The sequence below is a fragment of the Acyrthosiphon pisum genome, chromosome A1 (genome assembly GCF_005508785.2).
Source record: "Acyrthosiphon pisum isolate AL4f chromosome A1, pea_aphid_22Mar2018_4r6ur, whole genome shotgun sequence".
Classification (NCBI taxonomy): Eukaryota; Metazoa; Arthropoda; class Insecta; order Hemiptera; family Aphididae; genus Acyrthosiphon; species Acyrthosiphon pisum.
Window position 1 is genome coordinate 39,626,365 of NC_042494.1, and position 12,304 is coordinate 39,638,668.

At 25.4% G+C, this 12,304-nt stretch overlaps 1 protein-coding gene across 1 annotated transcript in view; it reads right to left on the minus strand.

Moving 5' to 3' along the window:
• The window catches only part of LOC103310518, a 55,437-nt gene extending 47,575 nt beyond the window's left edge, over positions 1-7,862 (minus strand). The window contains exon 1 of the mRNA XM_029487021.1: positions 7,733-7,862. The gene's annotated coding sequence lies outside the window, so the exon portion shown is untranslated. The remainder of the gene's footprint in view (positions 1-7,732) is intronic.
• Between the last annotated feature and the right edge of the window lie 4,442 nt (positions 7,863-12,304).

The window sequence follows — 12,304 nt, forward strand, 5'->3', positions numbered from 1 at the left end:
AATTTTCGAAAACATGTTTAATTAACCTCAATTTGAAAAATCACCTGGGCCTGTATTGCAGTGTGATAAATTATTTGATATTTAAAAAAAACATCACCGTGGTTGTTTATTTAAATCGAATTTTATTATTTTCATCCAAGTGTATTGAAATTAGATAGGCAAGTTGGTTTATTAGGTAGATAGTATACAGAAGTTCATACCTTCAACCTTAAGAATACACTATAATATTATATATATTAGGCAGTTGTCAAACTCAATAGAAATTAAAGTAAAAATAAAATAATTTACAATGTAAACAATATAATATTAATATTATACTGCTTTAAATTGTCAATATATATTATAGTATAATATTTCAGGTGTTGTAATTTAATATGATATCTACCTTCAGAGAATTTAATTTCAAGTGTCAGTTCTAGGTAAGAATTCATCTTTAGTTATTCGATGTCATTTCACATTACTATTTCTATACCTAATCTATAGGTATACAATAATCAATATCAATATGCTGATATTTAAATGGGTATCAAATTAAAAAAGCAGGTAAGTGGATGTCGCTCTGCTGTACAGTAGATTACAAGTGGGTAATTGTATATTGGTTGTATTAGACTTGAATTCAATGATATAATATCATTGTATAAGAAAAACGATTCTGAGCGGAGACGGTTTGTCAGTCTAGATATTTTATATTTTGTTATTATTTATTTTATCAAGTAAGTTGAATTAATATTAAAATATTATAATTTTTTATTTGTTTCTATGGTGATAAACAAAGCGTTAGAAATTAAAATCCCATTTTTAGCGTTTTTTCGTAATTTTCCGGTGGTTTTTCCCGTGGCATTAAATAACTGTTGATAAAATCGAAAAATGACCTCTTTAAAGTACCATCTTGATCCAATTTGCTAAAAAATAAAGTATTATATGTTGAAATCGAAGCACTCCTTCTGGTAGAAATTTTTGTATACAGGATATAAAAAAAAAAAAAAAAATAAACACCATTGTAAAAACAATAGCTTCCTCACTCCGCTCAGAATCTAAAAAACTATATCATACGTTGGTGCGGTGTATTAAAACTAATTTATTCTTATTGTAACAAATCGATTAAAAATATTTTTAATTTAAAGCCACAATATGAATTAATAGTAGAAATTGGTTCAAAGAAATTGTGTAGGTACCTAACATATTATATTATTAATTTTTTTTAGTAATCTATCAATTTAATTTAAAAGTAATATATTATAATATTATAATTGTCTTAGCAGCATTGGGTAATAATAATCTAATGTTTAAAATTTATGTTAAAAATTAATTTACGAAAATAATTAAGCCTTTCCTATAAAATACTTACATGTTTGATACTTGATGTATTAGTTAAATGCTAGTATTCTAAAAGTATTAGTATATTCTAAAATATCAATGATTAATAATAATATATTGTTTTTTGCACTGATATTCATGTTTAAACTTCAGCAGATGGGCACCTATTTTTTTTAATTTATCTGCATAATAGTTATATTATTTTAAGTTTTGATTTACAGCATGATAAAATGTTTTAAATGCAATATTTTTTTATCAAATAATGAAAATTACAATTAATAAATACTTTAATACATACCTAATGATTATTTTTTAGTATATTTTTATGTTTTTCAACAAATATTAATAATAGGTTTAGTGAATTCAGCATGCTGTTTTGAATAGGTACAAACATTTTTTATACAGATAATTATTGACATATTAAAGAAATAGTTTTTGGAAAAAAGTAATTTTATATACCAAGATATATATAACTATAGGACTTTTTCAACACTGCTCTATTACTGAAAAATGTAAAAAAAAAATAAGAACATTGAAAAAAATAGATATTTAGTAATAATCACATTAATAACATAATATAGTTGATACTTCAGGTCTTTTAATTGATAAACTTTTATTATTTTAAATGTTCGTTAATTGGCAATAAGCCACGAGAACATATATTGAAATTTAATTTAACTCAAGCAGTTAAATACATACTATAATAATATTATATTATATTATACACAATATATAGCAGACGGTTGTCTGTTACTACACATTTTAAAATAATTAGTAATTAATAACATGCTATAGATTTTAGTAGGTACCTGAGTATCGTTTTGAAAGATTATTGAATGTATATAATATGTATAATGAAACACAAATCCTTCCAAATACAAGGAGTTAATAATGGTCTGTGCATAATAATCTATAGATAATATAATTACCTATATGGTATTTATTATATTGAAAATTGAATCACGTAAGTACCAAAATATTAATTTAAATTTAATAAAGATTAATTTCAAGTTATTTCGGAGGAAAAATAGGAAGTTTATAGGTACCTAATACCTAGGTGTATAGGTTATAAGTATTGTGCCATATTATGTAGATAGTAATAATTTCTGTATAAAGTAGTTACTAGCTTGTACAATACCTAAATGTTTTTTGCCTTTAAATGTAATATAAAAGCTGTTATAAATATATCGTTCTATAAAATTGCGAATACAACTTGATCCCCATCTTTTATCGGCATTTTAAACGTGTTACACTATCTTGGGAATGTACACTAATAAAAATACAGTAACAGTAAAAAAATTGCCAATAAAACACATAACCTTATTATTTACCGAAACTGGCCAAAGAATTGTGTGTAACATAATCATAAAAGAAAATAATAAAATTCAACCAAAAAGAAAATAAACGTCCACGAAGGTCAATATTTAAAATATTTGTTTGCTTAACAATATGTTTTGTTTAAACGCTCGTCCCTGAATAATGTAGGTCGATATTTGTATGTTTTTTAGAACGTTTAATTATACAACTATAAAGAAATGGCTACTTTTTAAAATTAAGTTTTTTTGGGGGGAGGGGCATATTATAATAGGGTTATAATACAAATATCTGTTAAATTGTTAAGTTATATTTATAAATACTTAGTAAACTTATTAGATAATTTACAGTTGATGTAATTATTTACTACCTAGTTAAATATTAACTATACGAAGAATAAATCAATAAATTAGTGTTCGTATTAAACATATTGTATAGGTACCTATTTAACAAATAATTAATATATGACACAACACACAATCAATGATAATTTATTAGAATATATTTTTTTAACATATATTAATTTTATTCAGTTATTATAGTTTTAACATTGTGTATGTAGGTACAGTATTATTATTAAAAATATATGGTTTTAAAAATAAATAATAATATATTATCATAATAATAGTTTAATGAATTTAATCACAAGATATCGTTATAGTTAATATTATGGACAGATGTATTTTAATTTGTCATAATATACAATAAGTCGTTCAAAAGTTAAATAACACAGAAATATATGACGTTTATTTAATATTGTATATTGTACCTAATGTGCATATTATAAGTTGATATTAATACACATGAATAGAAAAAAATCCTAAAAAGACCAGCGTATGCGAACATATCAAAAAAGGTGAACAACACTACTCACGTGCGAGATTCAACTAAAACCTCACTATAATAGTTTATGATAGAAAAATCGGATTACTGTGTGCAGTGAAAATGTTTTTAGCTCTTTTATCCCGCATAGACTTGTCAAGGCTTAAATGAGGTTTAACCATCACTTCGACACTGTAGGGGCCAATTCCGAGATAAAAATGTATGGTAAACTGACTGAAAACAATTCAATCAATGCGATATCATTGTTAGATGAAAAAATGTCTTTCAATCATACAGACATACAGTTGTATGTGTTGGGTATTAAAAATTATTATTAAGAACTAGAAAAAAAATTCAAAACAATACCACGACAAATATCTATAAGCAGTAGGCACACTAAAATACCAAACCGATCTATATGTTGATGTTGTATAAAGAAAAATTAGATTTGTTGAATAACGCTACTTCAAACTAATTTTCTTACATTTTTACAATCAAGTATAGCTATAATAGTAGGTAATATCATTTTATCTAAAAAAAATGTTCATTTAGTTTTTTTTTTTATTATTAAAATAAAGTTTTCCGGACATGGTTATTTCCTTGTGTTTTGAGAATATAATTTTTCCATTTAATAAAATGTTTAAAAATTACTAGAAATATCTGCAAAATGTAATGTTATTATATTATTTATATAATATTATAAGATAAACTATCAATTTTAATTTGTTTCAAACTTATAAAGTAATAATTAATTTTGGGTTTAGATTATATTATTGACAATAATGAAAAATTAATAATGTTGATACTACGAAGTACAATTTCCATGTAATTTCCGAAGTCTATATATTAATTAATTTGAATTTTGAACACATTCAAGGATAATTTCGAGCATAATGTAATATATTTAGGTAAATATCAGCTATATAGGATATATACTATATAATTTACGTACAACATATAAATATCATATAGGCAGATAGCTTTTATTTAGCTGTTATTTGGAGAATCCAAGAATATGATAGTTAAAAAATTACCTATACGCCATACGGCTATACTGTATACTTACATAAATACGTTATATAAACAGTATCTATTATAAAAATCAACCTAAATAAATTAATAGTTGATAATTATTTAAATATTATAAGCTTAACATAAGTAATTAATTACCTATCTAAAACAGTGTCTTTTCAGTCAGATATATAGAAATGCAATTAATACTATTATTATATAATTACTGAATATTGAATACTTTAGTTAAAAGTTATTAAGTTTGATTGATTATATAGTTAGGTTGGTATAATGATATAAATATTAAATATTCAAGTATTGTATGAAATAATGTAAGCAAGATTAAAATCCAATGATTAACAATTATGTGATTGATAAAAGTATTATTAAAGCTGTTTTATTTAAAGAAAATATTTTTATTTAGACTAGGTATACATGATAACAATATAATATGATAATATGATAATATATATGATAACAATTGTATATTATACAATTCAGTAATTACATAGGTGCATTATTAAAATATTAAAAAACACGTCTTGATTACAAATTACAATATTCACCTCATCGGATGCGGAATTGGTTTATCCCCTTCCCATGCCCTTTTTTTCAATATGTACCTATGGTATAAGACAGTAACTAAAAATTATATTTTTTTTGATCAAATCACGTATGTTAAAAAATTAGCCTCACATCCCCCTTCCCACCATAACAAAATCTTTTGACCACCACTATACAGAGATAGTTTTTTTAATAATAATTTATATTATATTATATTATTATATTATTATATTATTATACATTTATACCTAGATAATGAATACGATTCATAGATATTTTTTAATTTATTACCATTTTTTAAAAAGTACCTATCTATTTAAAACTGTACTAGTTTACTTATAAATTATTATTCTGATATGTACATCAATACATGGAACTTAAATTAACACAAATAATTAGCTAACCATACTAAATAGAAACACGTTTTAAAATTACAATCCCAGACAAAAACTAAATGACCTGTCTTAATTATTAATATACATGTATAACTATTGAGAATCTATTCTTCATATTATTAACTACTTCTTTCTCTTTAAATATGTTTTGAATTTCTATAATATTTATATCCTTTACTAGTACCTATGAGATAGCTTATAAACGATTTCTTTACCAAAACATACAACGTGCATGGAGAAAAAAAATGGTAAAAAATGTAAAAAATTTGTTAAAAATTAAAATACACACCATGTTACTTAATAATGTTTACAATATATTATCAACAAATAATTAAATCTGTCGTCAGAGAGTTTGTATCATCGGTAGTTGCGAGCGGACAACTAATGTAGTAGAACGAGTTTCGTAGTGTATTTTTTTTAATTAACTCGTCATTAGTAACTAGTAAGTTTGTAATAAAAATATCTATAATTCAATTTAAATCCTTACAATATATACCTATAGGTACTTCTATAGATGACCCTGCGTAGCGATGCCTGTATGACAAATTAAATTCCTGTAGCTTTACCCCTTCATAAACTCCGTTAAATGTTAACTGCGCAGATTTTTAACACAGTTATGTTGGGTTGTTTCGACCAAACATAAAATACAGGTCTAAAATTATATTCGTTCACAATACATAATATATTTTCGGAAACTTATCCCAAAAATATATAAATCAAAAAATTATAGTGTTTTGTGAGTCAACTAAATTCAACATTCGTGTGTTGAAAAGTAAAAAGTAACCTATGATGACCTATCTTACTCAATCTTTTGACAAAGTGACGAACATGTTATTAAAATAGACTGAAAACTATGGATTTGCATTAGGGTCATCAGTTTTATTAATTATAAACATTTCGTTTCAAACTAAATTCGTATTATTTGTACAACCAATAGTAAACTAATCGCAATAATTGAGGTACAAGTAAAAAAGGTAAATACAGTAATGCAGTTATTATAAATAAGCTTAGTGTCACACAATTTCCTGGTTTTCAACTTGCTTAGGAATACCTTCTACTTTCCAATAGGTATATAACAATATTAAACATGGATCATTAATTCCTAATAATACATAACCCATTCAAGATTTTATTCATACGATAATATTTACGATACAGGTACATGAACATTTTCAAAGAAAATATATCCAATAAATAATCTACAGTAAAAAAAGTGGAGTTCTCATTTTAAAAAAAAACAGAAGTTTGTATTACTTGAAGAAACTCCTTATGTAGTACGAAAAATCTTAAGAATTTGATTATGTTGTCCTAGGTATGTCGTTTAAAAATTCCAAAAATGAAAATTTGAATAAAATCAGTATTAAAGGGAGAAATTAGGGGTAAGCATACTTGGTAAATCATCCTATATAATAATATATAAGAAACAAATTACAATAAATAATACCATATTTGGAAAAATATTCTAAAAAGAAAACAATACACTAGGTATAGGTGCCTATATTATTAAAATGTTTTTGCAAAACATTGCAAAACTAATAAAATTTTGAAAATATTATAAACTTCATTTTAAATCTTTGATTAATTTTTAATTTATAATCTATAAAGTATAGGTAAACATCAAAACTCACGTAAAGTTTTTATAAAAAAAAAAACAAAAACATTTTGGACATTTTGAATAAATATATAGAAAATATAAACTAATAAATTAATAAACTACTAATTATTTTTATTGTTCAAATTGTTTTTTTTTTTTAAATATATACTACCTCGATCAAATTTTTCTTGAAGCATTATTTGTCTTTTTCTTACTACTTTTCAAAAATATTAAGCAACTATTATACTTATTGGGATTTATACTATTGTATTCATTGTTTTTATTTTTATTTTTTTGACTTATATTTTTACTTCACAATCTATTGCAATATAATGAAATATAATATATATAATGAACAATACGGGAGTATACCTATAAAGAGAAAAAAATGTTTCACAAAATGAAGAAAGCTCTCACTGAAGGAACTTTGACATGAGTTTTTATAATTATATTATTGGCATATTTTTTTATGATTAGGTATTATCTACTTTATATATAAATAAACAGTTATTTATATACAGTAATATATATTTAATATATATAGGTTATTATTTGTGAATAATTTAAAAAAATATATATAAATCCCTATTTATAAATGTTATAAAATTCAAAATATTGTTAATAATCTTTTTGTTTTTTGTTTATTAACTGATAGTTTTAGTAAAATAGTTAATATAAGCAGATAGAACTAAATAAAATGTAAAAATGTACTTACGTCTTTTTCAATAACAATTTTAGTCTGTATGTATGTGCACAACAAAGCTCCGGTCAGTTTGATTTTGACGACTGGCTTCTGTGTGTCTGCGGAAAGCTCTTAAAGCCCGAGTATCCCACCTGTTGAAGACACGCCTCCTGTGAAAAAACTGAAACACCCCCGTAGCTGTCATTAGCTTTCCACCCCTATAGTACTATCACTGACACTACTACCACCACACAAAGTCTACGGTGTATCATATAAATAATATAAAAACAAAATTATAGAGAATACGAATATTTCTTCGTATAAAAGGAGCATGAATATTTCCATAGTAGGTTAATTAAAATTATAGTATAAACTATAAGTAAAGGGATTTAGTTATTTATTTTGTAAATAACTACATTTTTTGATATCAATTGAAAACACGTACCTATGGAATTAAGTTTTAGAGTTAGGTATACTTAACTTAATCATAATTTTAGGGTAAATTATATTTAAATTATTTTTGCTTTTGAAAAATGTACATATTTTGTATTTACAATGATTATTACTATTAAAAACTTACATACACTGCAAAATTAGTCTCAAAAGTTAAATAAAGATACGAGTTATAAATTATATTATCAAGGGTTAAAATTATTAAACAGGCAATTTGAATCCAAATGATATCCTCTTTATACTCAAAATAGTTAAAGCAGTAGTTGCTGTCTGTAGATCAAGAGGAGTGAAGATATATTTATATACCTAAGCAATTTTTGGACACAGTATAATTTTCAAATTTGTTTGCTCTTATACCTAAATAATTTCTAGATTTTTAAATGTTCTATATTTTTTAGTTTTTTCCTATACAATATATAATATATATGGTGATAAAAAGTGTCATGCTCTGCTTCAAAAATTGAAAATGTATTAAGTACAAGATTTATCATAAGTTGATCATAATAAAATTTTAAAAAGAAGTTTGGCTTACACTCTGAAAAATACATTTAAAATATAAAAAATACATTAATACAAGTCCAAATTAACGACATTGACGACTTTGGGAACATTCGGACATATTAAATAATATAATGATTTATCTACAGTCAATTTTTGTTATTTTGTTATTGTAAAAAATATTAATAACTGAAACTTTGATTTGTGCTATTTAGGTATACCAGAAACCTATTCACGTTGACTTACAACTTAAACAGCTAGAAATATTATAAGTTATAATAATTATAATAATATGATATTTGCGATTTGTTGTTGGCCAAAAATCAAAATTAATTCAATCTATACCTTATTACTATTAGAATAATAAATTACTAATAGCAAATAGCAATATTAATAACTTCATAATTAAAAATCTTTAGATATCGACTGATCTCCGCTCGAATACTTATAATCGCTCATCGTATTAAATTAATTCAAATGTGAATGTTAACGCATATAATATTACAGCCACCTACTCAATTTTGAGGTAAAGTCAGTGCTTTATTCAGCTTTTATATGTGCCGGGGTATTTCTCCCTTGGTCACCCCCCCCCCCCCCTTCACCATGAAGGCCTGAAGCAATTACTGAGTACAGTTGACTCCTAGCACTTATAGGTATACTGCAGTACAGCGACTTCTTTTGTTTTTTAAATTTTTATCAGTGGCATAAGTTGAAAAATTGTATTTCTTATAGATACTAGATAGATATATTAATAGACTTGTATTTATTATTTTTAAATGTAAGCTGAATAATAACTATAAATTATATGATAAGACTTAGAAAATTTAAATATCCCATACATTGACTACCTATCTATATAATCGCTAAATAAGTACCTACTAACTAAACTATAACTACTCAAACACCATGCTGTTCCAAAAATAAAAAAGCCCATATTTATTAAAAATGCAAATGTTATTTTTTAATCTGAATTTGTTGTATGAATTTTGAAATAGATACTTATACAGTATATTATATAGATACACATATTTTTTGATAGAGATCAGAGGAAAATGTAATTTTAAATGGGACATCTAAGTCTATATCTATGATAATATTAACATATTTTTTAAGTTTTTTTCTAAATGTAATATTAATATGTGGTGTATATTTTTACTATATTTTGTAGTTTTGTACAAAGTTATTTAGTTGTATTACAGTTAGTTTTACAGATTTTCTAAATCCTAATATACCTATTTCTCACCACATTTCAGCTCTTAAATAAGTAAAATTAATTTCAATTGCTTTTGTTAAGTGGTGCTAGGTATTTAAGACATGGATTAGAAACTATAGTTACTTGTATAGTTTTATGACGGTATTTAACCATTTAAAATCGTTCTTTATAGGTGCCTGATAAAATAAAAATCCAAAATCTAACTATAGTAGGTATTAACAGGTAGGTATAGGTACTCTACCTGTGTAAAGATAATTGATATTCAGTGGCGTGTACATATAGGGTCTAAGTGTTGCTCGGGCAACTCCTTAAATTTGGGTAAGTGGGTATTGATAGATAAAAAACAGGTAATTTTATAGGTCGGTATAACAGTGTTATGAGGGTAAGTCTCCTAAAATTATTTGAGCAACACAAATTTTGTGTATGTTACACGCCACTGTTGATATTTATCTCACAGTTTCACATACCTACATAGGCGACGTGATAGTGTAGGTGCCAAAGAATAACTGTCCCTGTAAGGCTGTACCATAGGCGTAAATAGGAAGGGGGCTTTAGGGACTAAGCCCCCAAACATTTCCTAAATTTTGTTTTAAGCTTATTCAATATTATCAAAGTAAGGCTTTAGCCCCCTCCCCCAAATCTCAAACGCTATTTGCTCCTATGGGCTGTATATAATATAATATAGGTATTACACTATGATTATTATTTTCAGCCGTAAGCTGTGCTGCATTAGGTACCTAATTGCATTGCATAAAGTAATTCATGAACAAAGTTAATAATTATTTTTAAGGAAACTAAATACGCCCGTCGATCATAGTCCATAGTCGATTGTGATGTTGAGGGTTTGTGATTTCACGATAAACAGTTGAACATCGTCGAATGACGGTAGAAGCATACATAAAAATAAAAGTGTAAAATTAATAATAACCCCCATACCGTTGGCGCAGGCTAGCGGTATAACGTGAGAATTTTTACGTATGCTTGCTAAAAGTCAACACTCAGCAGTAACGTCGCTGACCTTATTACCAACATTATTATTCCATGTTATCACAGTCGGCCTATGAAGGTCTAAACAAGGTGGATACCTACATTATATCCACCTTTGTGCTAAAGTTTATAGATTTATTGTCTATGGGCAATGATTCTAGACTCTAGTATATTATGATTTATGTTTATGGCCTGGTCTCTCTATTACAATTTATGATACAAAATATCGATATATTAATAAATTTCAAAAATAGCTTTATTTATTTACTAATTAGCTAAGATTTAGCCTCCCTAAAATAACCCTTATTGATTTAGATATAAGCCCCTATAGGTTATTTTAAATAAATTGTTTTGTAAGGTGGGCCGAAGCCCCCCCCCCCCCAGAATTTGTATCCTAGTTGAGCCTATGTTTATCCTATTCGTCTAAATTGTATTCTTTAATACTTTTGATGAGTGTGCTAAGAATAGTACTAGTATACTAAATAACAATTTCTTTTTTACTGGATTTCATCCTGTCTATCACCACATGATAAAATATTTTTGAACAACACGTACTTAATAACTAAGTATTTTATTTTGATTTAAATTATAAAGATTGTAATTTTATATGCCGCTATTGAAAAATTTGGTGGGGGGGGGGGGTTCAAAAACCCTGCAGGATACGTGATTGAATGAACTTGCTCTGTAGAATCAACCGAATTTGATAATTTTATTTTAACTGATAGAATATTCTATCTCTATAGGCCTCTATATCGAACTCCGTTTTTAATATTTTAATCTCAAACTTTTTAATATGTCTTCAAAAATAATACAATTTTAAGCATTTTTAAAAAATTATATTATACAATTATTTAAAATAAAATAAAAAATCGGAGTTCGATGCAGCCTGTAGGAAGTTTTCTTCTTTCAGAAAAAAAAAAGGTGGGCAAGTGAATGTCACTCTGCTATATAGTAGGTTACAAGTGGGTCACTGTATAATGGATGGTATTAAATTTGAATTCAATGATAGAATATCATTGTATAAGAAAAACGATTCTGAGCGGAGACTGAATCTAGGTATAAGATATATTATATACTTATATCAATGGTATTAAAAAAAAAAATTGACCTATAATAGGTACCTATAATAAATTCCAAATTAATCATATCACAATATCCATTAGGTACTTATAACGCGTTATACATCAACAACAAACAGTGATACTATCATAGATATATAATAGTATACTTTAGAAGTTTCAAGTACCCACAAACAGTCCTGTAAAGTATTTAAGTAAAAGTATTTGAGTAAAAGTATTACTTACAAATCAAGTATTGAATAACTTTTTAAATACTTTCAGCATGAAGTATTTTGAATGGTATTTTAAATACTTTTTGGTATTGAATACTTTGGTTTTTTATTTCGAACATTTATTTTCATTCAAAATAATTGGTTAGAAAAATATTATTGTCAA